At 35.7% G+C, this 25,587-nt stretch overlaps 1 long non-coding RNA gene and 1 pseudogene across 1 annotated transcript in view; one reads left to right on the top strand and one right to left on the bottom strand.

Annotated features, from left to right (window-relative positions):
• LOC148107581 (uncharacterized) overlaps positions 1–25,587 on the top strand; it is a 70,669-nt gene that overhangs the window by 22,021 nt on the left and 23,061 nt on the right. The gene's annotated exons all lie outside the window — the stretch shown is intronic.
• LOC123790720 (centrosomal protein of 83 kDa pseudogene) lies at positions 2,848–5,086 on the bottom strand (annotated as a pseudogene).

Here is a 25,587-nt window from a genome sequence, read left to right as displayed (position 1 = left end):
AAAGAGAGAATTTCAAGTGGACTCTGCACTGAATATGGAGCCCAGTGCAGGGCTCAGTCCCTGGACCCTGAGATCACGCCTGAGCCAAAACCAAGAGTTAGACAGTTAACGAAACTGAGCCACCCAGGTGGCCCTCCCATTCCTACTCTTTCTCCAAATCTCTTACCATCTACTAACATGCTGTATAATTTCTTATTTTTATTGTTTACCTTCTGTCTCTCCGAGTTAGAATTTAAACTCCACAGTGGGAGAAATTTTAGTGTTTTATTCACTGATGTTTTCCATGCATCTAGAACAGGCATAAAGTAAGCACTCAGTAATTATCTGTTGAATGAACGGACTCAATTCAATTTTGTTGAAGTGTTTTATTGTGTGTAATAATTTTTCAGTTGATTTTCTTGGGTTTCCCATCATGTAGCATTAGAAATTGACAGAACGATCCAAAATTCAGAGCAAACAGTTTTTCTATGAAGCTTTTCTAGGTAGACTTAACCATTCTCCATCTTGCACCGTTTGTCAGAGGCTGTTTGGTTCGATAAATATTCCTGCAGTTCTCTACTTTTCCCAGCCTCACTTTCAGTTAGGTTGGGTCTTGTGATTGGGTTCTGGGACAATTTGATATGGGCAAAAGAGATGTAAGTCATCCAGAAAAACGTCAGTCTGTTTTTTTCCTGCCTCAGTGACCTTGAAGGCCATGTTTTCCAGGTAGCCAATTCAAGAGATATAGAAGGGCTGCCTGACCATTAATGGACATTAAACTGTATTGTAAGCAAGAAATAAACTTTTGTTGTATTAAGCCATCAACATTTGAGGCTTCTCCTTAAATGACAACTAATATAATTTTTTTTATTATTTTATGTCTACATTATACTCAGGCACATTTCTGTCTTATAACTTTTAGTGATTTATATTATGTGCTGCTCTCTTACAGAATATAAGCCCTTTGGGACAGATAAATCCTCTTATGTCTTTGAATTGCCTGCGTCCAGTATAAGTTCTGGCACAAAATACTAAAATAAAATTTTTTGTTGAGTAAATTGTTGAGAAAAACCAGGATAAAAAAGAATTTGCAGATTTTATCACTAAAAAATAGGGATATTTAATACCAAGCAAACAGGCTAAGGTAAGATATAATAAGAAATTCTTTGAAAAAAAGATCTTTGCAATATATTAGTAAATTTGGAAATACTCATTGAGTTGATTTGTGCAAAATATTAAAATTTTCTCCCTTTAGGGACAATAGGAGGTGATTTATCTCATAAAAAGTTATTTATAATTTTCTACAAATATGTTATTGAATCATTTTTTTGTCCTTTTTTTAGAGAAAAATATTTATTAAGCTCTTTAATAAAATAAGTGCACACAGCTTTTGGAACAGTAGCATTTTTTAATGAATATGTAGATATCTTTAAGTTTTATTTTTTAATGTTGACTTTTAAATTGTTACCTTTTTTCAAGAACTAGAGGTTTATAACTTACGTATATTAAACCAGAAAATATTTACTGACGGTTATTGCCAAGCATGTCAAAGAGGAAGAGGGAATTCAACATGGGCACATTTTAGGCAAAATGCCAAAAAAAACCACAACAAAGTAAAATTAATAAAATAGTTTTAAAACTTGATTCCCTAATTCCTTTTGATGAGGTTGTGGACTATAGGTGAGGTTCAGTGGGGTGGAATCCGGAACCGACGACCAAGAAAGAATTCTTGAGGCGTCTTTGGTGCAAAATGGTGGTTTTTTAAAGCACAGGGACAGGACCCGTGGGCAAAAAGAGCTGCTGCCCCGGGTTGTGAGGGGTGGCTGATTATATACCATGGGGTTGGGGGAGGTAAGGGAAAGGGGAGGCTGAGAAAGCACTTTCATAAGTTCAAGAAGACTCACAGGATACTGGAGGCCTTGCTATTGTCAAGCCAAGGCTGTTTACACTATCACTGTGTCCTTATCAATGAGCTGCAGGTCCCAAAGAAATTCCGTTTTATTTACATTTTCTTCTGCCTTAGCTTTCCTCAATTTTATGGAGGGGATGGTAATGTTAGGGCTTCAGGAAACTGAATTATGGGTCTCTGAAAGTTAGGCTATTGATAAGAACGCTTCTTCCTTGTAAATCACTAGGACATGTGCAAACTGAGGGAGAATTATGGGTCTTGAAGGACTGTGATCTCTGTTAATTAACCATTTGTTTTTTCCTTTCCTTAGTTTTAGGGCAGCCAGGAGTGCTGAGGAATGTTGCATACATGGGGGAGGGGGTTGCAGGGTGTCAGCTTCTGCTTTGTCTTCAGCCAGCCTTCTGTTCCCTCATCACTTTCATTTACTTTTTTTTTTTAACATTCTTAAAGGGTTGTCAATATTCGAATATCTCTGGAGCTATTTTTAAAAGTTTTAAAAGAAGATTTTATTTATTTGAGAGAGAAAGAGAACAGCGGTGGAGGTAAGGAACAGAGGCAGAGGGACAATCACTGTGTGGAGCCTGAGGGGGTGCAGAGCCCCAGGCCGAGCTTGATCTCACAACCCTGAGATCAAGACCTGAGGTGAAATCAAGAGCCAGAGGCTTAATGGAGTTAAAAAGACTCCCAGATGCCCCTCCCTGGGGCTCTTTTAATGCTCCATTTGTCAGTATAATCCTAAAACCTGACAATGATGTAATATAGCCTATAGCTTGTACCTCTTCTTGAGGCACGTTCAAATGTTCTGGCAAACAGTAATAAAGTATCTAAGTGCCACATACATTAAAACTTCAAGCTTGATTGAGTCACACTGATCTCATACCTTTTGATCTGCCTTTTCTCCAAGAACATCATTTTCCAGGAGATTCAAAAATCAGTTGTTTTCTTTGTTTCAAGTTCTTCTAGTGTTTTGTGAAGTAGAGTTCCCTTTGATGCTGTTTCTCCAGCATATGAGGAGAAAAGGAAAAGTCCATGCCTGGAACCATGGATGATGACTGAAAGCTAACAGGATTAATGGATGCTGTTGGAGATACCTTAGGACCCAAAATCAAACTTCCATTTTCATGATGTCTTCTTTGTATATCCTTTAGTTTTTTGGAAGCTTTGTATATTCTTCAGATGGAACATTTTGTCTATTTAACATTGATTTTCTGTTCCTAATTCTTCTCTCTTTGTCTCTAAGACTTCTACTTTCTCTTGCAGTCACTTCAGTTTGTTTCCATGAAGAGATTTCCCTTTTTTTTTTTTTTTTTTTCTGGGCAGTTGCAGCTCATTGCAGTTTTTCTTTAGCTTGATTATACTTTTCTACTCTGTCAGTGATACATTCCTGAAGCTCATGCTTTGCTTCCAATCATTGTATCATTTCCCTCCAATGACTTTTCAACTTCTAGTTGTGGTTTTTCAGCGTAGCTTCTTAAATTTCAGCATTCCTGTTTTAACCTCGCCATCATTTCCTTCAGTATTTTGTTTGAATTCAGCAACTCATTCTCTGACTATGCAAGCAAGGTCACTTGGATCTTCAGACTACTAGATTTGCTGTTTCAGGTCAGAATTTTCATTTTTTTCTTTCTCTGCATTTTCAATATTCACAATTTGTTGTTGAAGTTTTAACCTAATACTTTGAAGTTCCCTTCTGGCTGGCTCTTCTGCCATCTGTGAAGCCCGCAATTTCTCTTCACACTCAGCCTTTTCAGATCGCCTTCATACATCATGTTCCATTTTCATTTTCTCTGAATCCACTAATCTGTTTCCAGGTTCAGCTTTTTATCTTATGATACCACAGATTTTTGATAACCTTCTTCCTTGGCAGTTGAACTTAACATACTCATTCATGATCCTTTTCTACCAGGAGCACTTTGTGGTGTTCAAAGGCTGAATTGAGAATTTCATTGTCTGACTGTATTCCATTTAGTTCACTTTGAATTTTACTCCTTTCTCTTTCTAGCTCACTCTTAGGTCTTGATGCCTTCAGTTTGATGTCTGTTATTTCAAATTTGTTTGAATGTTTAAGTGCTTTTACTTTACTGCTCATTGTATTTATTTCCTGTTTGGCTCTACGTAGTTTACTGATTAACACAGTGTTTTGTTCATTGCTTGATTGTAACTCTTTTTCCAAGAGTTTAGCTGACTGATTTTCAGCCTCAAGAGATCTGACTGTAGCCTGCATCTCAGCCAACTGCCACGCCTGAATTCTTTGGACATTTTCTTACCTGAGCATCAGAATTCTCTTTTTCAGCCCTTAATTCTGCTACTTCTGCTAAACCTTTTAATTTCTAACACAAGTGGACTTTTTCTTTTTTTCTTCTTCTTCTTTTTTAACGATTTTATTTATTTATTTGACAGCGCGAGAGACAGCCAGTGAGAGAGGGAACACAAGCAGGGGGAGTGGGAGAGGAAGAAGCAGGCTTCCAGCAGAGGAGCCTGATGTGGGGCTCGATCCCATAACGCCGGGATCACGCCCTGAGCCGAAGGCAGACGCTTAACGACTGAGCCACCCAGGCGTCCCACAGGTGGACTTTTTCTTGAACAAGTTGCTCCCCATTCATTTTCTGTCTCTTGTGGATCAACACTAAGCAGTTGCTTATATTAGTTCTTCTTTATCTTTCTCCAGTCTCGCAATCTCTGATTCATATTTTTTCTTCTAAAATATGTGCAAATTCTTTCTAGTGTTCAAATTCTGATTTGAGAAATGTATGTTCATAGCGAAGATTATTACATTCAGTTCTATACTTGTCCACTACTTCACCCAGATTCCTAAAGTGCTCTGTCATTAAAGTTTCTAATTCTTGTTGTATTTGGGCTTGTAACAATTCCAACTTTTATGGAGTTAATACTTGAAGTTTCATTTCTTCTAAGTCTTTAGTTTTCTCTACGGATTTCCCTCTTACTCTTCAAGCAGCAGCTGAAATTTTCCTTTGTAAGTTTGCTTTTCATTTAACAGTCACATGAGTTCATTTTATGACTTCATGTATTCATCTTGCAACCTTGTGTGTTCAGCTTTCAGAGTCAGATAGTTTTATGATGTTCACATCCTAAACTTTTGCCAATTAACATTTTTTGAAATTCAGATTGAGAACTTATCAGCCCACTGATAAAAATGGTGAGAAAAGTGTCCATATTGGTAATAGAGCTGATAACCATGTAACAATAAGCTCTAGCTTCCTTATTGCCTTAGTTTTCTTTCCAAGAGTATTTTCTACCTCCTTGCTAATAAGAAAGAATCTCAGGACACCAAATTATACCAGACTCACACACAGTCTTTGCAATGTGAGTGCATGAAACAGTGACCAGTGTTCTGCTGTAATTGTCACTGGGGGACACCTTTATAGCTCCAACTGTGGGTTCCCACTCATCTCTTCTTGCAGGCCACTGTGGCTGAGGGATATTGTCCCACATGCAGGGTGCTGGCCCAGCCTGCCATGCCTGGGGGGATCCTGGCAGCCACTTGTGGCAGAGCTGAAGAGGAGGAACAGGAAAAGGAGGGCTGAGCGCGACTTGTGAGGTCTCCTGGGAGAGTTCCAAAGGCGTTGGCATCAGAGAAAAGCCTCACTCCATCTCAGCCAACCGGCTTCCTCAGAGTGCAGGGCAACTCCACAGCCCCCTCTGGCTGACACACCACCTTCAGCCTCCTGCCCCTCAGGCCCAGCAGAGCAGCTGCCTGTTTTTAGCTTACATGTTTTCCTTCTCTCATTAAGTTTGTAACCAATTAACCTTTTCCGAAAATCTCAAAATTTCTTAGTCTAATAGAGTATTAGAGGGGAAAAGGATTCAAATGGGGGGAGGGCCATGAAAAGAAGCCCTTAAAATACTTGTTTTACACCTGCCTCATTCTTTTTTAGAAAGTATCTCAACCAAAATGTGTTAGATGGAAATTCCAAATATAGAACTAATCCTGGCCATCAAGAAGAAATATTTAATACTGATATTTATAGATCTTTATGATGCAGTTCCCATTATACACTTCACTGAATATCTGAGGTTTAATCTAAGACCTGTTTATTTTGACATTCTGATACAACCATTTTGTCTGATTTCTGCCAAGACAGTACAAGTAGATGTAGTAATAGTAAATATAATATTGAGATCTAGTACTGTCATTATGTATATAAATGATTTTAGCAATTAACTAGTCAGTGTAAAAATCAATGATTATAAATAGGATATTAACACTTTTTCCCAGTTTGGTGAGTGAATCTCTTCTCTGCTATATCTAAGGCAGATTTTATGTCGGGGACTATCTCTGATTTCCTGACCTTTCAGTAATGTTCTCTTTTATCAGCAGTATCTCTTTATTTACTGTGTCTTATGTAGTTAAGCACGTATGATCTATTAAAAAACAAAGCTAAGTTTTTAAATAATGCGAAGATTTTCATTTCAAACTCTTGTAGCTAAAAATTAAAAGATTTGAATACTCAGTGTTAATATATCTAGGAAATAAATAGCCTCACAGAGTACTGTGTGATCATGGTATTACATCTGGAGTTCTCCCTTCAGCTTCCATAGTCAATGTAATTAAGCACATTGTGAGGGGGTCTCATTTCTCATAAGCAGACACATATTGACTAGATTTACAAAGACTAATGTCTAAAACAAGCATTCCAATGTATTAATTTATAATAAGTATGAGTGACACAGACTAGAGTTAAAGGGGGCCAGGCATTCTTTTTCTCTGTAGACTAACATACGTGGAGGTCAAGTTTGTAATTAGAACATTTAGTGAGCATAGAGTAGAAACAAAAATTATATAATTTGATTTTATATTTCCAACTAGTCTGATGCATTCACTTCCACAAGGGTAATAATCTTGCCTACGACTGTAATTGTAATACTTGAAGTCTTCCGGCCACAACTTTCTATTGGACAGTGTTTAGAAGGGTACTACTAATATTCCTCTTTGTGCCTTACCTTTCCTTTGTTGACCAACAACTCCTCAGGTTGACAGGCTCTTTCTTTAGATATGTTAATGAATATTCAGTCAGTCTCCATTGTTTAAAAGACCTATGCTTTGTTCAAGTCTGATGCATTGACTTTATAATTCAACCTGCATTAAGTAATCTTGTTTCCTTCATTTCTAAGTATTACTGAGCATCTCACAGTTGTTCCCTCATATTTGATAACAATCTAAATACAGTGGAAGTGTATTACGAGTGTTACATATTCTTGAATTGCTTATTTTTCTTTAAGTATCCTTCTTCTAGTCCCTGACTTTCAGGAATATGATTCTTATGTATAGTACACCATTCTACTTCAGTCTTAGAAAAAATACTTAAATTTTAAATCCCTAAGGTCCTTGCATACTTGATCATCATCAATATAAATTCTGATTAAAACCATTTATGTAAAACTGGAGTAGCTCGTATCAGACTTAAACTACTTCCCTTTAGAGATAAAAATTATAAACTCTGTACAAATATAAATAACACTGTACAAAGGCATTGGAGAGTAAAAGCAGAAACAGAAAAAGTGTTCACACTTGGTAGAGGGGAATATTACTGGGTGAGTTTCCAATTTTTATGGCTATTTGCATGTGACGAAGCCCTAATAAGTGCCACATAACATGGATAAAACTGAATAGAAACTCCAGGTAATCATAACAGCTTGAAATTGATGAGGGACATCCTGGAGAGAGCAATAGAGCAGGAACCCGACTTCTATATGTAAATTGCCCAAATCTCTGGTTGATCCTGAACCTGTATGCAGAGGGAAAATTCTAGAAAGCCCTGCTAAGGCTAAGAAAAATGAATAGAGATTTCAGCTGCTGCCACAATAGGGGAGAAAGAGTTTAGAGCTTCAGTTAAGCCAGGTTATCCTACTGTTAAAGAATTAGTACTGTAGCGAGGTACACAACAGAGTCTGGAGTCTCTTTGGGAAAGAGGTCAAAAGTCAGGGAGACTGACATGACTGGAATTTGTAGGCCAGAATACAAGAGAAGAAGCAACTGTCTAGAGAAAGATTTCCAGAAATCTGCATAGTAATTCATTTTGAGTATCTTTCTGAATTCTGTGTTGTACATGTGTAGTATGTAGTGTGCTGTGAAAATCTACAGTGCTGCGCAAGGACATACTGGGAGTTACAGACTGAGCAATTCCCAGGGCTAAGGCAGGATTCAGGTATGTTTAAGCTCCAACCAGCCAGAATGGAGTGTCCAACTCAGGGCATTCAGTTGAGCCACTCTTTTTTTTTTTTTTTTTTTTGAGATTTTATTTATTTATTTGACACAGAGAGAGGGAACACAAGCAGGGGGAGTGGGAGAGGAAGAGGCAGGCTCCCAGCAGAGGAGCCTGTTGCAGGGCTCGATCCCAGAATGCTGGGATCACGCCCCGAGCCGAAGGCAGACGCTTAACGACTGCACCACCCAGGCACCCCAAGTTGAGCCACTCTTTAGTATTAGGGCTAACATAGGTCTAAAGACTAGTCTTACCCCCAAAAAAGCTTTAAAAAAAGCTTGAAAGAATTAGTTTAGTTCATAAGTCACTTAACTGCCTCCTAAAGCAAAGTCCAACACTCTTTAAAGGAAGACAACAAAAGCCAGCACTGAAGAACATTCATAATATTCAGCAAGCAATAAAAAAATTACTAGATATATAAAGAAGCAGGAAAATATGACTAAGAAATCAGTCAGAAGGAACAGACCTAGAAATGCCAAGATTAGATTGCTAATTAGGAATTAGCAAGCAAGAGTTTTAAAACAATTATAGTATGTTACGAATTTAAAGGAAAATCTGAACTGAAGAAGAACATAGATTTCTAAAAGTTGAAAAGTATAATATCTGAAATGAAGAGTTCACTGGATTGACTTAACAAGTAGATGCTACAGAATCAAGATCAGTGCAGTAAAAACTTTCCAAAATAAAGTACAGAGAGAAAAAAGGCTAAAGAACAGAGCCTCAGTGACCTGTGGGACAATATCAAGAGATGCAACCTACATGTGATAAGGAATCACAGAGGGGAAAGGAAACAGAAAAAAGTATTTGAAGGAGTAATGGCCAAAAAGTCAGTTCACATTCTAAGATTTTTATAGATGAGCAAAAGCTGAGAGCATTCATTATTATTAGGCGTCACTATACAATGTTAAAGGAAGTTCATCAGCAAAGGTAAACTGAAACCAGATGTAAACTTGGATCTCTACAAAGGAATAGAGAGAGCAGCAATATGACATTCTTCTTGGCAGTTCAAAGGATCCACATTGCTTTGAGTTGAAGTGGAATGTCACTCTTGCAGCTTAAGAAATTGGTGTAGGATTTTGTGTTTGGCACCTTCTGGAATAAATTCACATCTTTGGTCACTAACCCACAATGTTTGTGGTCCCTTTGTGTAGATTGTCTCTTTCCAGTTAGCTTCTCCTGATATAAAAAAGGACATAGATTTGTTGACTCAGGTTGGAGCTAATATCACTGGTTGGTTCCTTGGCATCATCCATTTTATACCACTTATAGAATTAATGTCCAGGGTGACATATAGAACATAAACAGTTCTCTATTCATCTAAGACCTGTTTTTGTCAAGAGACTTAGAAAATTTCACATGCTAAACACCTATGAAATCTGTGAAATGTTTCAACACAAAAGTAAGAACATTAGAAGGAATTGTGTAAGAAAGGGTCAATCTCTTTGAGGCTGGCCCCCTCTTTGACACATATTATAATTGTAGAACTTCTCCCAACTAGCTGCTCAGTCTTTACATGTTACAAAGCTTGGTTCACATTCTGAACTGCCTTGATAGCTGTCCAGTTTTCCGAATACCATTTGTTGAAGTGACTGTCTTATTTCCATTAGATATATTTCCTGCTTTGTTGAAGATTTATTGATCATATAGTCGTGGGTTCATTTCTTGGTTTTCTATTCTGTTCCATTGATCCACATGTCTATTTTATGCTATCTTTATCACTATAGCTTTGTAATAATGCTTGAAGTCTGAAACTGTGATGCTTCCAGCTTTGCTTTTCTTTTTCAAGATTGCTTTGGTTCTTTGGGGTCTTTTGTGGTTCCATACAAATTTTAGGATTGTTCTAACCTTCCCAATTTTTCAATTAAGTTATGGTCTTTTCAAGATCCATTTTTACAGGCTTTTTATATAATATGTATTTTTAAAAGATTAAGTATATTTTTGCCTGGGATAGGTGTTGCAAATATTCTTTCAGTTTGCCACTTGTGACTTTATTCCTGGTGATTTTTACCCATGAATAAGATCTAAAAATTTTTTACATAGTTAATTTTATCAATCTTTTATGGTCCTTGGATGTTGACTGATAATTAGGCTTCTAATATTCAAGATATGCAGAAAAGAGTTAATATAGCAGTCCTGAGACTACTGTCCTTAGGAAGACCTATTTGCAAAGTTGACTCTTGGTAGTGTTTGGGAACTTGGCTGGTTAACAGTTCCTCATATTTCTATATATTCCTTATACTTCTGTAAAGCTTTGCCTAAACTGTTCCTATAAGCAGTGTGGTCTATGCTGAATACCTGCTTTCCTTTTCGAGTCTGGAATCCTGGATGTGCCTACATGACCAAATCCCAATAAAAATCTTGGTTGCTGAGTTTCTGATGAGTTTCCGTTGGGAGATAACACGTCACATGTATTGTCATAATTCATTGCTGGAGGAGTTAAGCATGTCCTGTATGTTTCCCCCAGGAGAAGATTCTTGAAAGCTTTTGTCTGATTTCTTCTGGATTTCACCCCATGTGCCTCTATCCCTTTGCATATTTTGTTTTATATCTTTTTGTTATGATAAATCATAGCTCTGAGTAGCTATATGAGTCCTAGAAAATCATCAAGGAAGAATTTACCTATGGTTTCTTCAGGGACCTCTATGGTTTCTGTTTTTAGATATTAGGATAACATTTACATTCATAAATTAGAATTTATGTGTTTATAATGGTGAATCCATATGACCTAGAATATTGAAAGTTTTCCTAATACAGGTTTTACATATTTCTTAAATTTGTTCTTAGTTAGTTCATCTTTTTGTTTCTATTATGACTGGCATCTTTTTTCTTTTAATTATTGTTTATATGTAATAAAGCCAATGATTTCTATATATTTCCCTCCATTATTTTATTATGTTGCTATTTGTAGGAGTTTTTCATTTGATTTTCTTGGATTTTCAAAGTATACAATCATAGCACCTATAAATAGTAATAGTTTTATTTACCTCTTTCTCATTGTACTTTTTATTTTTATACCCTTCATAATTGCACTGTTAGGCCTTTTGGTATAATGTTACATAATAGTGATAGCAGTGGGTGTCCTGTTTTTGTTTTGACTCTAATGGGAATACCTTTAGTATTTCTACCAGTAAAGCTGATGCTAACTTTTGACTGGGATAGATATATTTTATCATATTTAGTAATACTCATCTATTTTATTTTGTTGAGGTTTTTTTTTCCAGTTCTTGGATTTCCGTTTGTTTGTTTGTTTTTTAAGATTTTGTTTGTTTGTTTGTTTGTTTGTTTATTTATTTGACAGAGACAGTGAGAGGGAACACCAGCAAGGGGAGTGTGAGAGGGAGAAGCGGGCTTCCCACCGAGTGGCGAGCCCAGTGGGGGGCTTGATCCCAGGACCCTGGGATCATGACCTGAGCCAAAGGCAGAGGCTTAACAGCTGAGCCACCCAGGTGCCCCTTTGTTTGTTTCTATATCTCTTCTGAGATTTTCCATCTCTCTACTGAGAAATTTGAAACATGGTTTGCTTTACTTTGTTGAAGATAGTTATATTAGCATCTTAAAAAATTCTAGTCTGTTGGTTCCAAAATATGATTCATCTTAAGTGTGAACTCAGTTCATCTTTTCTTTTCAAAAAAAATTTTTTTTGGTTCTTTATATGCTAGATAATCTTGGATTATTTCTTGGCATTATGAATGTTAAATTGTGGAGCTTCTAGATTCTATTATTTTTCCCTGATGAGCATGGTTTCCTTTGTTTACTGTAAACTGTCTCTTGTGTGGTAGCTTCCCGTGTCTATTCTGATACCTTGTTTTTAGCTAGGTTGTTTTGAATCTGTTCTGAACATGCAGGGTTCAGGGGTCAGTCAAACTCTGACAGTTTGGGGATCCCCTCTTTGGCTCTTATTCTCTTGGGATTCTCTCGTTCTTTCAGTGTTCATGGCTTCCTGGCTTTTTTTCTTAGTTTCTCAGGCCAGAAGGAGTTTTTCCATGCAAGGACCCTTTCTGCTCCTATACTCACTGCTTAGCCTGCACCTATCTCCAGACTGCAAATACAGGAACTTACATAAACTCCTTGTCTGTTTTCTTTCAAACTAGCATGAATGTGCTGCCAGAGTCTGTCTTTATCTATTCATTCTCCAGGACCTTCAGATGATTGCTTTTCATATTTTGTCCAAATCTTTATGATAAGTGTTCGGTAGGGCACTGGGAGTGGTGGTCATCCTGTAGAATCTTAGCAAGTCATACCCAGAAGTGAAACCTCTCACACTCATCAAATGCTGTTTTAAATAAAAAACGTTGGTGAATTTTCAGAATTTATGGACATGATTATGTTTTTTGTCATTAACTTCACCTACCTGATAAATTGTTATTAGATTTCCTGATGTTGAACCATTCTTGTATTCCTGGAGTACAACCCACTTATTGTTTCAATGGTCTGCTGATTCTTGTTGTTTATATTTTATTTAGGATTTTTCTTTTGATATGCATAACTGAGACTGGCCTATAGTTTTCTTATTTGTACAATCTTTGTGGGGTTTTGAGATCAATAATATCCTTATTTCATTGAAGGAATTTGAATATTTTCCTTCTTTTTCTTTAACTGCTTTGTTAGAACAGTTTAGTATCAGAATTATCTAATCTTAAAGTTTGGTAGAATTCTCTATGGACAAGGCACCCGAGTGACTCAGTCAGTTAAGTGTCTGTCTTCTGTTCAGGTCATGATCCCTGGGTCCTGGGATCCAGTCCCACATCAGACTCCCTGCTCGGCAGGGAGCCTGCTTCTCCCTCTCCCTCTGCCTGCTACTTTCCCTGCTTGTGCTCTCTCTCTCTCTCTCTCTGTCAAATAAATAAATAAAATCTTAAAAAAAAGGAAGAGAGAGAATTCTCTATGGAACTGTCTAGGGCTAGTTTTTTAGGGATAGCTCCTTGATAAATTTGTTTTATAAAGAATGGTCTATTTGTATTTTACCTGGAGATCAGTCTGTTTAGATTTTCTATTTTGTCTGGGGTCTTTTTTGTGAATATTTTCTTTTTTTTTTTTTAAGATTTTATTTATTTATTTATTTGACAGAGATAGAGACAGCCAGCAAGAGAGGGAACACAAGCAGGGGGAGTGTGAGAGGAAGAAGCAGGCTCACAGCAGAGGAGCCTGATGTGGGGCTCGATCCCATAACGCCGGGATCATGCCCTGAGCCGAAGGCAGACGCTTAACTGCTGTGCCACCCAGGTGCCCCTGTGAATTATATTTTCTTATACAGTTATTCAGTTCATTTGGATTTTCAAATCTATTTGTACATAACTTATCTAAATAGACTCTTTTATGATTTAAAAAAATATTCTCCATTTTTGTGGTTAAGTTCCTTTATTATGTTTTCACTTATATATTTGTAGTTTGGCTATCTATTTTATATAACAAACTATTTTTAAAACCAGTAATTTAGGGGTGCCTGGGTGGCTCAGTCGTTAAGCATCTGCCTTCAGCTCAGGGCGTGATCCCAGGGTCCTGGGATTGAGCTCTGCATTAGGCTCCCTGCTCCACTGGGAGCCTGCTTCTTCCTCTCCCACTCCCCCTGCTTGTGTTCCCTCTCTCGCTGGCTGTCTCTCTGTCAAATAAATTTAAAAAAAAAAAACCTTTAAAAAGAAACCAGTAACTTAAAAAACAACCATTATATTTGTCTATAATTCCATGGAACAGGAACTTGCACTGGTTTTACCTAGGCAGTTCCACACCTGGTGGTATCATCTGGGTCACCCCAATACCAATTTCTTCAGTGTACTTGCAGCCTCTATCAATCATGTCCTTGCTCCCCCCCAGGTCTCCCCCTATTGTTGATTCAAAATCCAGTCCAATTTACATATTCTAGGTTTCTACTTACACCAACACCCTACTTCTAAGGTTATCTCTTTCTGTGTAACATCTCAAAACTCAGTGGCTTACAACAACCACCATACTGTGATTTGCTAACAGTTGTATGGATTAGGAATTCAAGCAGAGTGATGCTAGGTTTTTCTTCTCCAAATGGTTTTAGTAGGGGTTATTTAACAGGACAGTATTCAGCTGGGTGTTTGGCAGCATCTGGAATGTGGATTTAAGTCTCTCTTCCAACAGGGTCATCAGACTTCTTACACAGAGATCAAAAGGGAACATTCCAGTAAATGAAGGGGGAAGTTAGAGATCTCTTACAGCCTAACTTTGAAAATTAGAAAGCAGCATCTGCCACATTCTGCTTGTTAAAACAAGTCATAGGGCCAGCTCAGATTCAGAGTGAGGGGAAAGAGATAAAATAAAAATTAGAAAGGGAAGGGGAAATAAAAACATCTCAGTGAGAAGAGTGACAAAGAATTTGTGGCCACCTTTAGTTTACCACAATGTGCTTTCTCCCAAATTTATTATAATGATTTTATGGAGAACCAGCTTTTAGATTTATTTATTGGTTCTATTCTTTTTTTCCTGTTTTTCCAACTCATTTATTTTTGCCTTTATCTTAATTCCTTTTTTCTATTTAACTTTGACTTATTTTATTGTTCTTTTTCTACCTTTTTAATCAAGGTATCCTATTGTTTTCAGATTTTCTTATTCATGTATTTAGAACTACTGAACTTTACTATGAACACTGCTTTAGCCATATTCCATAGGTCATAATATTTGTTTTCTAGAAAAGTTATAATTTTGCTACTTATTTCCTCTTGACCCAAGGAATTTCTAGTTAGAAATTTGTTTGCTGCTTTTGTTATTTACCTCCATTTTTTTCCCCTGCAAGTTATCAGGCTGATATCTGTAGTATTTCTTCTTTTTGTTTTTAGTGGTCTAATATTATTCATTACTTTTTACTATTTCTTGGGCATTTATATAGAAGGATTACCCTATTTTTAGGACAGAGAGTTTACTGTATCAAATCAGATCTATCTTAAATCTTACTTGGTTCTTCATTCTTTTTTTTTTTCTTGTCTATTTTATTTGTCTTGGACTGTAAGAAACAAATTAAAGTCTTCTACTATTGTTTCTGTCTTTCCCTTTATCTCTTGCAATTTGTATATCATGATCATTGCTGGTGTTATTTTCTGCAAAGATATTAATAACTATTACATCTTCATCACGTGTTAGATCTTTTAGCACTAGAAGTATTTTTCCTTGTCTAATTTAATCTTTTAGGCCTGAAATCAACCTTGTCTAATATCAAGATCATAAGTCCAGATATATCTTTACTCAGTTTTCATTTTCTACCTTTCTGAATTACTTTCCGCTGGATATGCCTCATAAATGCAACATGGAATTAAATTTTGTATTGTGAGTTACTATGAGCATCTTTTTTTTTAATTTGAAATCCTTTGATCTTTATTGATATAACATATGTTTGGTCTTAGTGCAGTCATGTTATTTTGTCGTTGTCATCTTTCAGAAGTCCTCCCCGCCCTGTTTCTTTAGATAGCATCTATTAGTTCCTAATTGTGAACAATGGAAAACAGCATGCATCCTCTTCTCTGCCTCTCCCTTAAGTTTTAGACAATAATATTCTTTTTTGTAGTGTTTTAAAAAAATTTTAATGTGCTTATACTTCTGTACTACTTGATATTTCATCATTAAATTATATGCTCTTGAGTACTAGCCAATGTGTGCTTCAATTCTCAGTCCTCACTCTGCCTTCCATCTTCTTTACCCTTTCCTCATTTTTGTAAATTGTATAATTTCTACTTTGTCAGGATATATAACATTTTCATTCTGTTTTGTCACCCCTTTTCCCTCATTTGTTTTAGTTTTTGTTCTGTAGTTAAATACAGTTGAACCTTGAACAATGGCAGGTTTAGGCCCACTGACCCCCCCACAGAGTTGAAAATCCACATATAAATTTGACACCCTCACAACTTAACTACTAAGAGCTTACTGTTGACTGGAAGGCTTACTGATAACGTAAACAGTCAATTAACACAAATTTTGTATGTTATATGTAGTACATACTATATTATTGCAATGAAGTAAGCTAGAGAAAAGAACATAATTGAGAAAATCATAAGGACTAGAAAGTACATTTACAACACTGTGCTGTATTTATTGAAAAAAAAATCACACATAAGAGGACCCATGCAGTTAAAACCTGTGGTCAACTGTATAGTCAGTGGTTGCCACCTGTCCTTTTGTCAATGCGTCTGCAATTATTTGCTGCACTGGTTAGCTGAAATTTCTCTTCTAGGGTGCATAGGTTCAATATTTCCTCCATACCCTGGCACACTTGTACATTTATATTGCTGTCTTTCATCTTTCCTGTACTTCCTGGTTCCTTCTTAAGCCACCGCAGACAAGAAACCTAGTTCCCGCAAATCAGAATGAACCTAGGAAGCATATGATGCACGCTGTGATCTGCCACCACTGGCTTCCTTAATAATTCCCAGAGCTCTTATTTTGCATCTTCTGCTCAATCTCAACTGCTTTTGACATTTCTCACACATATTTTAGAATCTGCGGATTAAACCTTTTCAGAAGATAGGGAGGAGGAAAAGAAGACACTTCTCCTTTTAAGGACATTTTCTGGATATTAGAAGCTGTACCCATCACTTTCCTTACACTCTATTAGTTGGAATCTACCTCAGTGTGAGTGGAACTTGGAAGCACAGTCATTTCATGCAGCCCTGTGCCTAACCACAGAGTCTATAACTGGAGGAAGAAAGGATAAAAGATAATGGGGAGAGGTGACATTTAGCAGTTTCTGCCATATTGTGCCATATTCCCAGTCTTATTAAACAGAAAGAGTATTACTGCCTAAAGTACACATATTTAAATGGTGAAGAATAACATGTATAACATTGGTAAGGATTAAAGATAATGTGAAAAGATAGATGTGAAATTTCTCAAGCCAGAATATGAACCATTCCTTCTTTTCTAACACTTATCTGAATTGAGAAGAGCTGTAGTTCTCCAGAAAATTTTCTTTGAGGCTGTCTAAATTCTTTAGATAATTGTTCCATTTCCCTTTAGTGGAAATAAATGTAGCCAGACATTATTACCAAACTTTAGCTAAATATATAAAGATGCTGACTGGTGTAGCTTGATTATATTTTGTAGATTGTGAGGTTCTCTGTTACATGCAAATAATCCTTGGAGGATTAACACTTTGGCCATTAATAAGTATTACTTAGTAATAGGAACTAATTTATCAGAATTGAGTGAAGTGTTTCTGAGGGATGGAGAGTGATCTGGAACATGGGATCCTGCCTGGATATCTCTGCATTAGGATGTCCTAAGTACCTTTGAAGGCTCTGGTTTCTGGGAGTGGGTGCCATGTGGCAACAGAAGATTGAAAATTAAGGAAACGTGAAGCCAAAGATAACCTTGAAAGACTTTGCCATTTGGAAATACCCTAGATTGTCTGACATTCATACTGAGTAGATCCTTCCTTATACTTTCTATTTGTTTGCTATATTTGATTATGCTAAATAACATCAGAGGACCGACATCCTTCTTGTTGTGAATGGCAAGATTTCATTATTTTCATGGCTAAGTAATATTCCATTGTGTATATCTACCTCATCTTATTTAGTCATGTATCTATCATTGGACGTGTGGGTTGCTTACATATATTGGCTATTGTAAATAATGCTGAAATAAACACATGGGTGCATATATCTTTTTGAATTAGTGTTTTTATTTTCTTTGGATAAATACCCAGCAGTGGAATTACTGGATTATATGGTATTTCTATTTTTAATTTTTTGAGGAACCTCCATATTGTTTTCCATGGTGTTTTCCATAGGCCAATTTGCATCTCCACGAACAGTGCCCAAGGGTTCCCTTTTCCCCACATCTTTGCCAACATTTGTTATTTCTTGTCTTTTTGATACTAGCCATTCTGAGTCATGTAAGGTGATATCTCACTGTGGTTTTGATTTACATTCCTGATGATTATTGATGCTGGGAATCTTTTTGTGTGTCTGTTGGCCACCTGTATATCTGGAAAAATGTCTATTCAGGTCCTTGCCCATTTTTTAATCAGATTATTTGTTTGGTATTGAGTAGTATGAATTTTTTATATATTTTGGATATTTATATCATTTGCAAATATCTTCTTCCTATTCAATATGTTGCCTTTTTGTTTGGTTGATGATTTTTTTCACTGTGCAAATGCTTTGTAGTTTGATGTACTTCCAATAACTTGTTTTTGCTTTGTTTCCCCTTGTCTGAGGAGACACATATAGAAAATTGTTGCTAAGGCCAGTGTCTAAGAGATTAGTGCCTATGTTTTCTTTCAGGATTTTTATGGTTTCAGGTCTTGAATTTAGGTCACTAATCCATTTTGAGTTTATTTTTATGTGTGTTGTAAGAAAGTGGTTCAGTTTAATTCTTTTCCATGTAGCTGTCCAATTTTCCCAACACCGTTATTGAAGAAACTGTCTTTATACCACTGTATATTTTAACTGTTTGGCTCTTGACAAATAACATTTGCAAAATGGCACCAAATAAAATTATCTGTTTGTATTTTTCTCCTCTAAACTTTTATTCAAATGAACTTCATTAAAACAGTTTATTTCCCATGTAACAAATTGTTTGGAAATATAAAAGTAAGATATATTTGAGTATGTATATATGTATTTTATAGGCATGGAGATAGTTGACCCAACTACCAAAAAAAAAAAAATAGGGGTCATATCCATTCAATTTGGAGATAAGAAAAGAATATGAAGAGTTCCGTGGACATAAGCACAGGCTAAATATAGCTACAGTGAGCCATCCTGATACTTATTCATGTGTCAACATTTCTATAATGGCCTTATGTTGTTGTTTTAAGAATTTACTTGGGGCGCTTGGGTGGCTCAGTCGTTAAGCGTCTGCCTTCAGCTCAGGGCGTGATCCCGGAGTTCTGGGATCGAGCCCCACGTCGAACACCACGTTGGGCTCTTCTGCTGGGAACCTGCTTCTTTCTCTCCCACTCCCCCTGCTTGCGTTCGCTTTCTCTCTGGCTGTCTCTCTCTCTCTGTCAAATAAATAAATAAAATCTTTAAAAAAAATTTACTGTAATTTGTAGTCTGGAATAAAAGCATGCTATTGTTTTTGAACTTCAACTGAGAACATTAATACAATAGGAAGAATAGTAGCATGTTTTAGATTTCCAGTAACATTGTTCAGCTTTTTATTTACTTAAAAAATTTCTATGTCACTATCTAAATCTTTTTAAAGAAATTTAAGAAGACAGAGTAATTATTATACATCTTTGAAGATTTATGTGTATCTAGTATTTATAGTTAATCAAATACTCTTCCTATATATTTTTCCAGTTTTACAAATAAATTTCAGAAATCCACAGACCAGACTTTTGTTTAGAGTATCTAATTTGCATTATTCCTTTCTTCATGTATTTATTTTTTTCCTTTTCTGACTTTCTCTATTAACACCATTCATAAAATTAGGACAACAGCAAGCATTTATTATATGCCAAGTCTTTGGAATACATTATCTCATTGGATTACCCCAAGATCCCTTTTGGGTAGCTGTGGGGCTTTAAGTTTGAATAACTTATCTCAGGCCACTCTCCCTTTTTACGATCACATGGCTTCTTACCTTTGTGTACCCAGCACTTCTCTTGGAAACACATACTTTAATTTCTGTCCAAGAAAAAAGTGGTTGTTATCAGGAGGGTAACTGTAAAGTAGCAGAATTTTATCTTTTTTGACTCTTTTTCTGTCATGATTCTTTTCCTTATACTAGGCATTCACTGTTCTCTGTTTTAAAAATTCTTTCTGAAAACTTTCATTCACATGGACGTTTAAGTAACAGTGTAGCTTAATTTATGACTTTTCCCAGAGGTATTGTCATTTTCATCTTTTCTGCAGAAAGAGAATTGGAAGGTGAGGCTGATTCTTATGGCTCCAACTGTCTAGCTATTAGGAAGTCCTTTCCTCATACCTCATCAAAGCTGCCACTAAATTTGTTAGGCCTAATCCAGATGGATTTCATTATTATATCTTTTAGTTCTTTGTAAGATAAAAAGAATAACAATTGTTTTATTTCTTGACATTCTATTTTAAATTATTTCTTAGATTTTTTTGTTCTAATGTAGCATACAAATGGCAGAAATTAACCAATAGAATATTGTGATTCTGAAAGACATGGCATTTTTTAAAAGATTTTATTTATTTATTTGAGAGAGAGCAAGCACAAGCAGGGCGAGTGGCAGAGGGAGAGGGAGAAGCAGGCTCCCCACAGAGCAGGGAGCCCCATGCGGGCAGATGCTTAACTGACTGAGCCACCCAGGAACCCCAAAACATTGCATTTTTATTTAATTTTGTATTTTTAGTTGTTAAAGATAGGATGTTTGAAAAAAATTCAAGAGCATGATTTTTTTTTCTAGTAAGATTTTGATCCAGGATAATTTGTTTTAGCATAACTTTCATACGTAGTGTGTTCCTAAAAACATGTTTGAAAGTCATTGCCTGAAAGTAAAATAAGAGACCTATAAAATGTTATAAAATTCCCAAATATGATAATGTAGTTTCTGCTTCCCCATACCTTGGCAATCCAGTTGTCAGGATTAGAATCTTCCCAGGCTCTGTAGCCTGGGTTAGCCTTCCTAATGGTATAACATTTTATTTTTTTTAAAGAAAATGTAAAGGCATGATCTTAACAAATATAAACGAACACATCAGAGATATCATTTAAGTTTTTAATTAACAAGGAAACCAGTAAGATGAACAACCAGTTCAAAGCAACACATAAATATGTAATCGGAATTATATTATTATTATATTGCTGAAAGGAATTTACAAATACATGCAAAACTGATCAGTGTCTAAAGGACAGTAATCAATTATATTCCACCAGAAAAAATTCATTTGCATTTCAATGGGAAAGAATCATTTGTGTTAAAGTTTTCTAAAATTTACAAATTTAAAATAGCTGGAAGACAATGAGAGATGCAGACCCCTATAGAACTGGATAATCCGAAAGGGTGTATTGGACAAGACACCCAGTGATATTTTTTTGTCCACTTCAACGTATTTCATAATTTTTCATGACAGTCCTTCTCCTTTATGGTTATAATAATCTCAAAGAAATTATTCTTGGTAGTGCTGGTACAGCTTATATAGGTGAAACAAAGGTGTTTTAATTAAACATCTAGGTCACCTTGAATTTGCTTTTGCAAATTTGTGCCATTCAGTGTTGAACATCCACAAAGGTTACAAAATTCTGTCTGAAAATTTTCGTTTGGAATCTTGGAATGTACTTGTATAAGCCTCTATTATTTGCTATCCGGAGAATAGGAAACCAAGCCTAAGAAACTAACTCTACCAGATTTCACTGATGCTTCTATAAATTTGGATGAGTTCCTCTTTTCTTGAAGTCCTCCAAATTTGCTAAGGTTCTTGGCCTTACACTAAGTAACTTCCTCACTACCTACCTATAAAGCTTGAACATGTAAGTCAGGTACCAGGCCAGTATTACCAGGTGGTCTTTGTAGATTTTGGACCTATAAGTGAACCTTAGTTTTATAGAAATGACTTGTCAATGAGAATCATTCTCAAATATGACAGTCTAGGTAAGGCCTTGGTTGCTCAAATGACTAGTCCAGTTTTATCCTAATAATAAGGAGAATAGAGTCTTATTGGACACATGAAGGCAACAATAGCGCTATTAAGAATAAGATGACTCAGTTTCTGAATTTGAGAGTCAGAGGATGCTCAATAAGAATCATTAGATATTTCAAAATATTTTCATTTAACAAAAGTACTATTTACTAAATTGTTGTGGGATGTTGATAGCTTAAGAAAGGGAAACTTTTTTAATATCAGAAAAATAGATTATTACAATATTATCGATATTCTGAACAGATAACTACTCAATTTTCCTTCATCAGTTTATTCATTCCGATGTTTGTCAGCATCTTGAGTTAGCGATCTGCTTTCAAAAAGCTGTTTGCTTTTGAATTATAAAGAATCCTAGAAATCCTGATTCAATCCTATCATCTCAGAATATTGTACCTAAGAATTTTTTGAAGTGTCAAAAATTTCGAGTGAATGGTAAAATGCTTGTTCTTGAGGTTCTGGGACTGTCCTTTTTGGTTTAGGACACAAACTGCCTTATAGCCTATAGCATTGCCTTCTGAAAAGCATCACATTAGAACAAAAACTATGTAAATGATAGATATTAGTGGTTGAGGGTAATTTATTTTTGTAACTAATAATGTCAGAATGGATAAAAGTAAAATTCTTCATTGGAAACTATAAGAATTCCAATTCAGAGTTTTGATCTGTATTTGCCCTGAGATTAAAAACATATTATTTACAGCAAAGGCATCGATAAGTCTCCAGGAAATTCTGGAGATTTTTGTTCAATGTGCTAGTATTATAATTATTTCAATCATCTCTGTTTCTATAAGGTAAAAGACAAAAAAAAAGTGTGATTTTCCAGGGTTCTCTGAGAATTCTCAAAGATGGTTTAAGATGTAAAAGATAAACTGAATTTTTTCTATATTTAGAAAACTAAATTTCTAATGTATTATGCTAAGTGAAATAAGTCAGCCAGAGAAAGACAACGTATGATTTTACTCACATGTAGAATTTAAGAAACGAAACAGATGAACATAGGGGAAGGGAAGGAAAAAGAAAATAATAGAAAATAAATACAGACAGAGAGGCAAACCATAAGAGTCTCTTAATTCTAGGAAACAAACTGAGGATTGCTGGAGGGGAGGTGTGTAGGGGGGTGGAATAATTGGGTGAAGGGCATTAAGGAGGGCACTTGATGTAGTGAGCACTGAGTATTGTATGCAACTGAGGAATCACTAAATTCTACCCCTGAAACTAATAATACACTATATCTTAACTAACTTGAGTTTAAATTAAAAAAAAAGTAAAACCTTTTCTTTGTAGCATCTAGTATTTTTTAATACGGTGGCTCTAAAACTCCAAACAGATATCAAATGCAAACTACAATTTTCTGGACATTCATTTTAATTAAGACTATCACGTGGACTTGTCTCTTACATTTTTAAAAATAATTTATACAGTTATTGAAATACATATGCTTTAACCTTTGGGCAGGACAACTGAAAATACAGCTGTGAGAATTATACTCCACAGTAAATACTTTTGTACTTGTACTGAATTCTCATGCCACTGAGAACCTTAACCTAGTCTAAGACATTTGAAATAACTTACAACTATCACTTTTTTGGGAACATTTTTTGGTACTTCAGTCAAGTGCTGAGGGAATTTTATTCTAAAATTAAGGCTAGAATTTTAATTTCCAACACTCCCATCCCCAGGTAACACAACTGTGAACATTCAGAAACCCTGATACCTCTTAGATCTTCAACTTTTCATAACTATGCCCGATAAATCACATTTGAAAAAGAATGACTAACATAGAAATTAACTGTCTATACTGATCTTTAGGTTTTATATTTACAGTATTGTCCCTGAGAAATTAAATGAAAAAAATTATACTAATTATTTTCCAAGCTCTATTTGAGATGTCTGCTTATTAAGACTTATAGTTTATCCAAAGATGAACCATTGTCCTCTAAAATTATACTACTTCTTGTAGAGCTAATAGTAAAGTACATCAACCCAAATCTTAGGAAAAAGCACAACCTTAGCAGTAATTAATATGTAAAAAGTATCAACATTAGTGGTTTGAATATAAAAATTTATTTTTATGTCAAAGTATGCAACAAATAAAACCTCAGAAAGGAGAGGATTCCAAGAGGGTGGAGGAGTAGGAGACCTTAACTTCGTCTGGTCCCAGAAATTGAGCTAGATAGCTATCAAATCATTCTGAACACCTGAGAACTCAACTGGAGATCTAAGATAAGATAGCTACAACACTATGAATAGAAAAGCAACCACTTTCTGCAAGAATGACAAGATGGAAAAACTCACTTCAAAAAAAGAGAACAAGAGGCAGTACTGACTGCCAGGGACCTAATCAGTATGGACATAAGTAAAATGTCAGAATAGAGTTCAGAATAACGATTATAAAGACACTAGTGGGGCTTGAAAAAAGCATAGAAGACACTAGAGAATCCCTTTCTGGAGAAATAAAAGAACTGAGGTCTAACCAAGTTGAAATAAAAAAGGTTATTAATGAGATACAATAATAAATGGAGGCTCTAGCTGTTAGGATAAATGAGGCAGAAGAGAGAATTAATGTTATAGAAGACCAAACGATGGAGAATAAAGGAGCTGAGAAAAAGAGAAAAAACTACTGGATCACAAGAGGAGAATTTGAGAGATAAGTGATATGATAAAGTGAAACAATATTAGAATAATTGGGATCCCAGAAGAAGAGGAAAGGGAGAGAGGGGCAGAAGGTATATTAGAGCAAATTATAGTGGTGAACATCCTACTCTGGGGAAGGGAACAGGCATCAAAGTCCAGGAGGCACAGAGAACCCCCTTCAAAATCTATAAAAACAGGTCATACCCAGACATCTAAGAGTAAAACTTACAAATCTCAGAAACAAAGAGAAAATCCTGAAAGCAGCTCAGGAAAAGAGGTCCATAACCTATAACAGTTGAAATATTCGATTGCCTGCATACCTATCCATAGAGACCTGGCAGGCCAGAAAGGACTGGAATGATATATTCAGGGTGCTGAATGAGAAAAATACGCAGCCAAGAATACTTTATTCAGTTAGGATGTCATTCAAAAAAGGAGTGATAAAAAGCTTCCAGGTCAAACAGAAACTAAAAGAATTTACGATCACCAAACCAGCCCTACAAGAAATATTAAAAGGGATCCTCCAAGCAAAGAGAGAGTTCAAAGTAACATATACCAGAAGGGAACAGACAATATACAGAAACAAGTAACTTTACAAGTAATACAATGACACTAAATTAATATCTTTCAATAGTTACTCTGAATGTAAATGGGCTAAATGCCCCAATCAAAAGACACAGGGTATCAGACTGGATAAAAAAAAAAGCAAGACCATCAATATGCTGTCTGCAAGAGACTCATTTTAGACCCAAAGACACCTCCAGATTTAAAGTGAGAGGGTAGAAAACCATTTATCATGCTAATGGACATCAAAAGAAAGCTGGGGTGGCAATCATTATATCAGAAAAATTAGATTTTAGACTAAAGACTATAATAAGAGATGAGGAAGGACACTATGTCATACTTAAAGGGTCTATCCAACCAGAAGATCTAACAATTGTAAATATTTATGCCCCTAACATGAGAGCAGCCAATTATATAAGCCAATTAATAACTAAATCAAAGAAACATATTGACAATAACACAATAATAGTAGGGGACTTTAACATCCCCCTCACCACAATGGACAGATCATCTAAGCAAAAGATCAACAAGGAAATAGGGCTTTGAGTGACACACTGGACAGAGGACTTCACAGATATATTCAGAACATTCAATTAAAGAAGACTTTTAAAAAAATTCATGGAAACAAATGAAAATGAAAAGACAACTGTTCAAAATCTTTGGGATGCAGCAAAGGCGGTCCTAAGAGGAAAGTATATAGCAATACAAG

This window comes from Ursus americanus, chromosome 28 (genome assembly GCF_024610735.1).
Source record: "Ursus americanus isolate L20-20 chromosome 28, mUrsAme1.1.p, whole genome shotgun sequence".
Taxonomy (NCBI): Eukaryota; Metazoa; Chordata; class Mammalia; order Carnivora; family Ursidae; genus Ursus; species Ursus americanus.
Note: the sequence above shows the minus strand (reverse complement) of the source record. Positions and strands in the feature narration are given on the sequence as shown.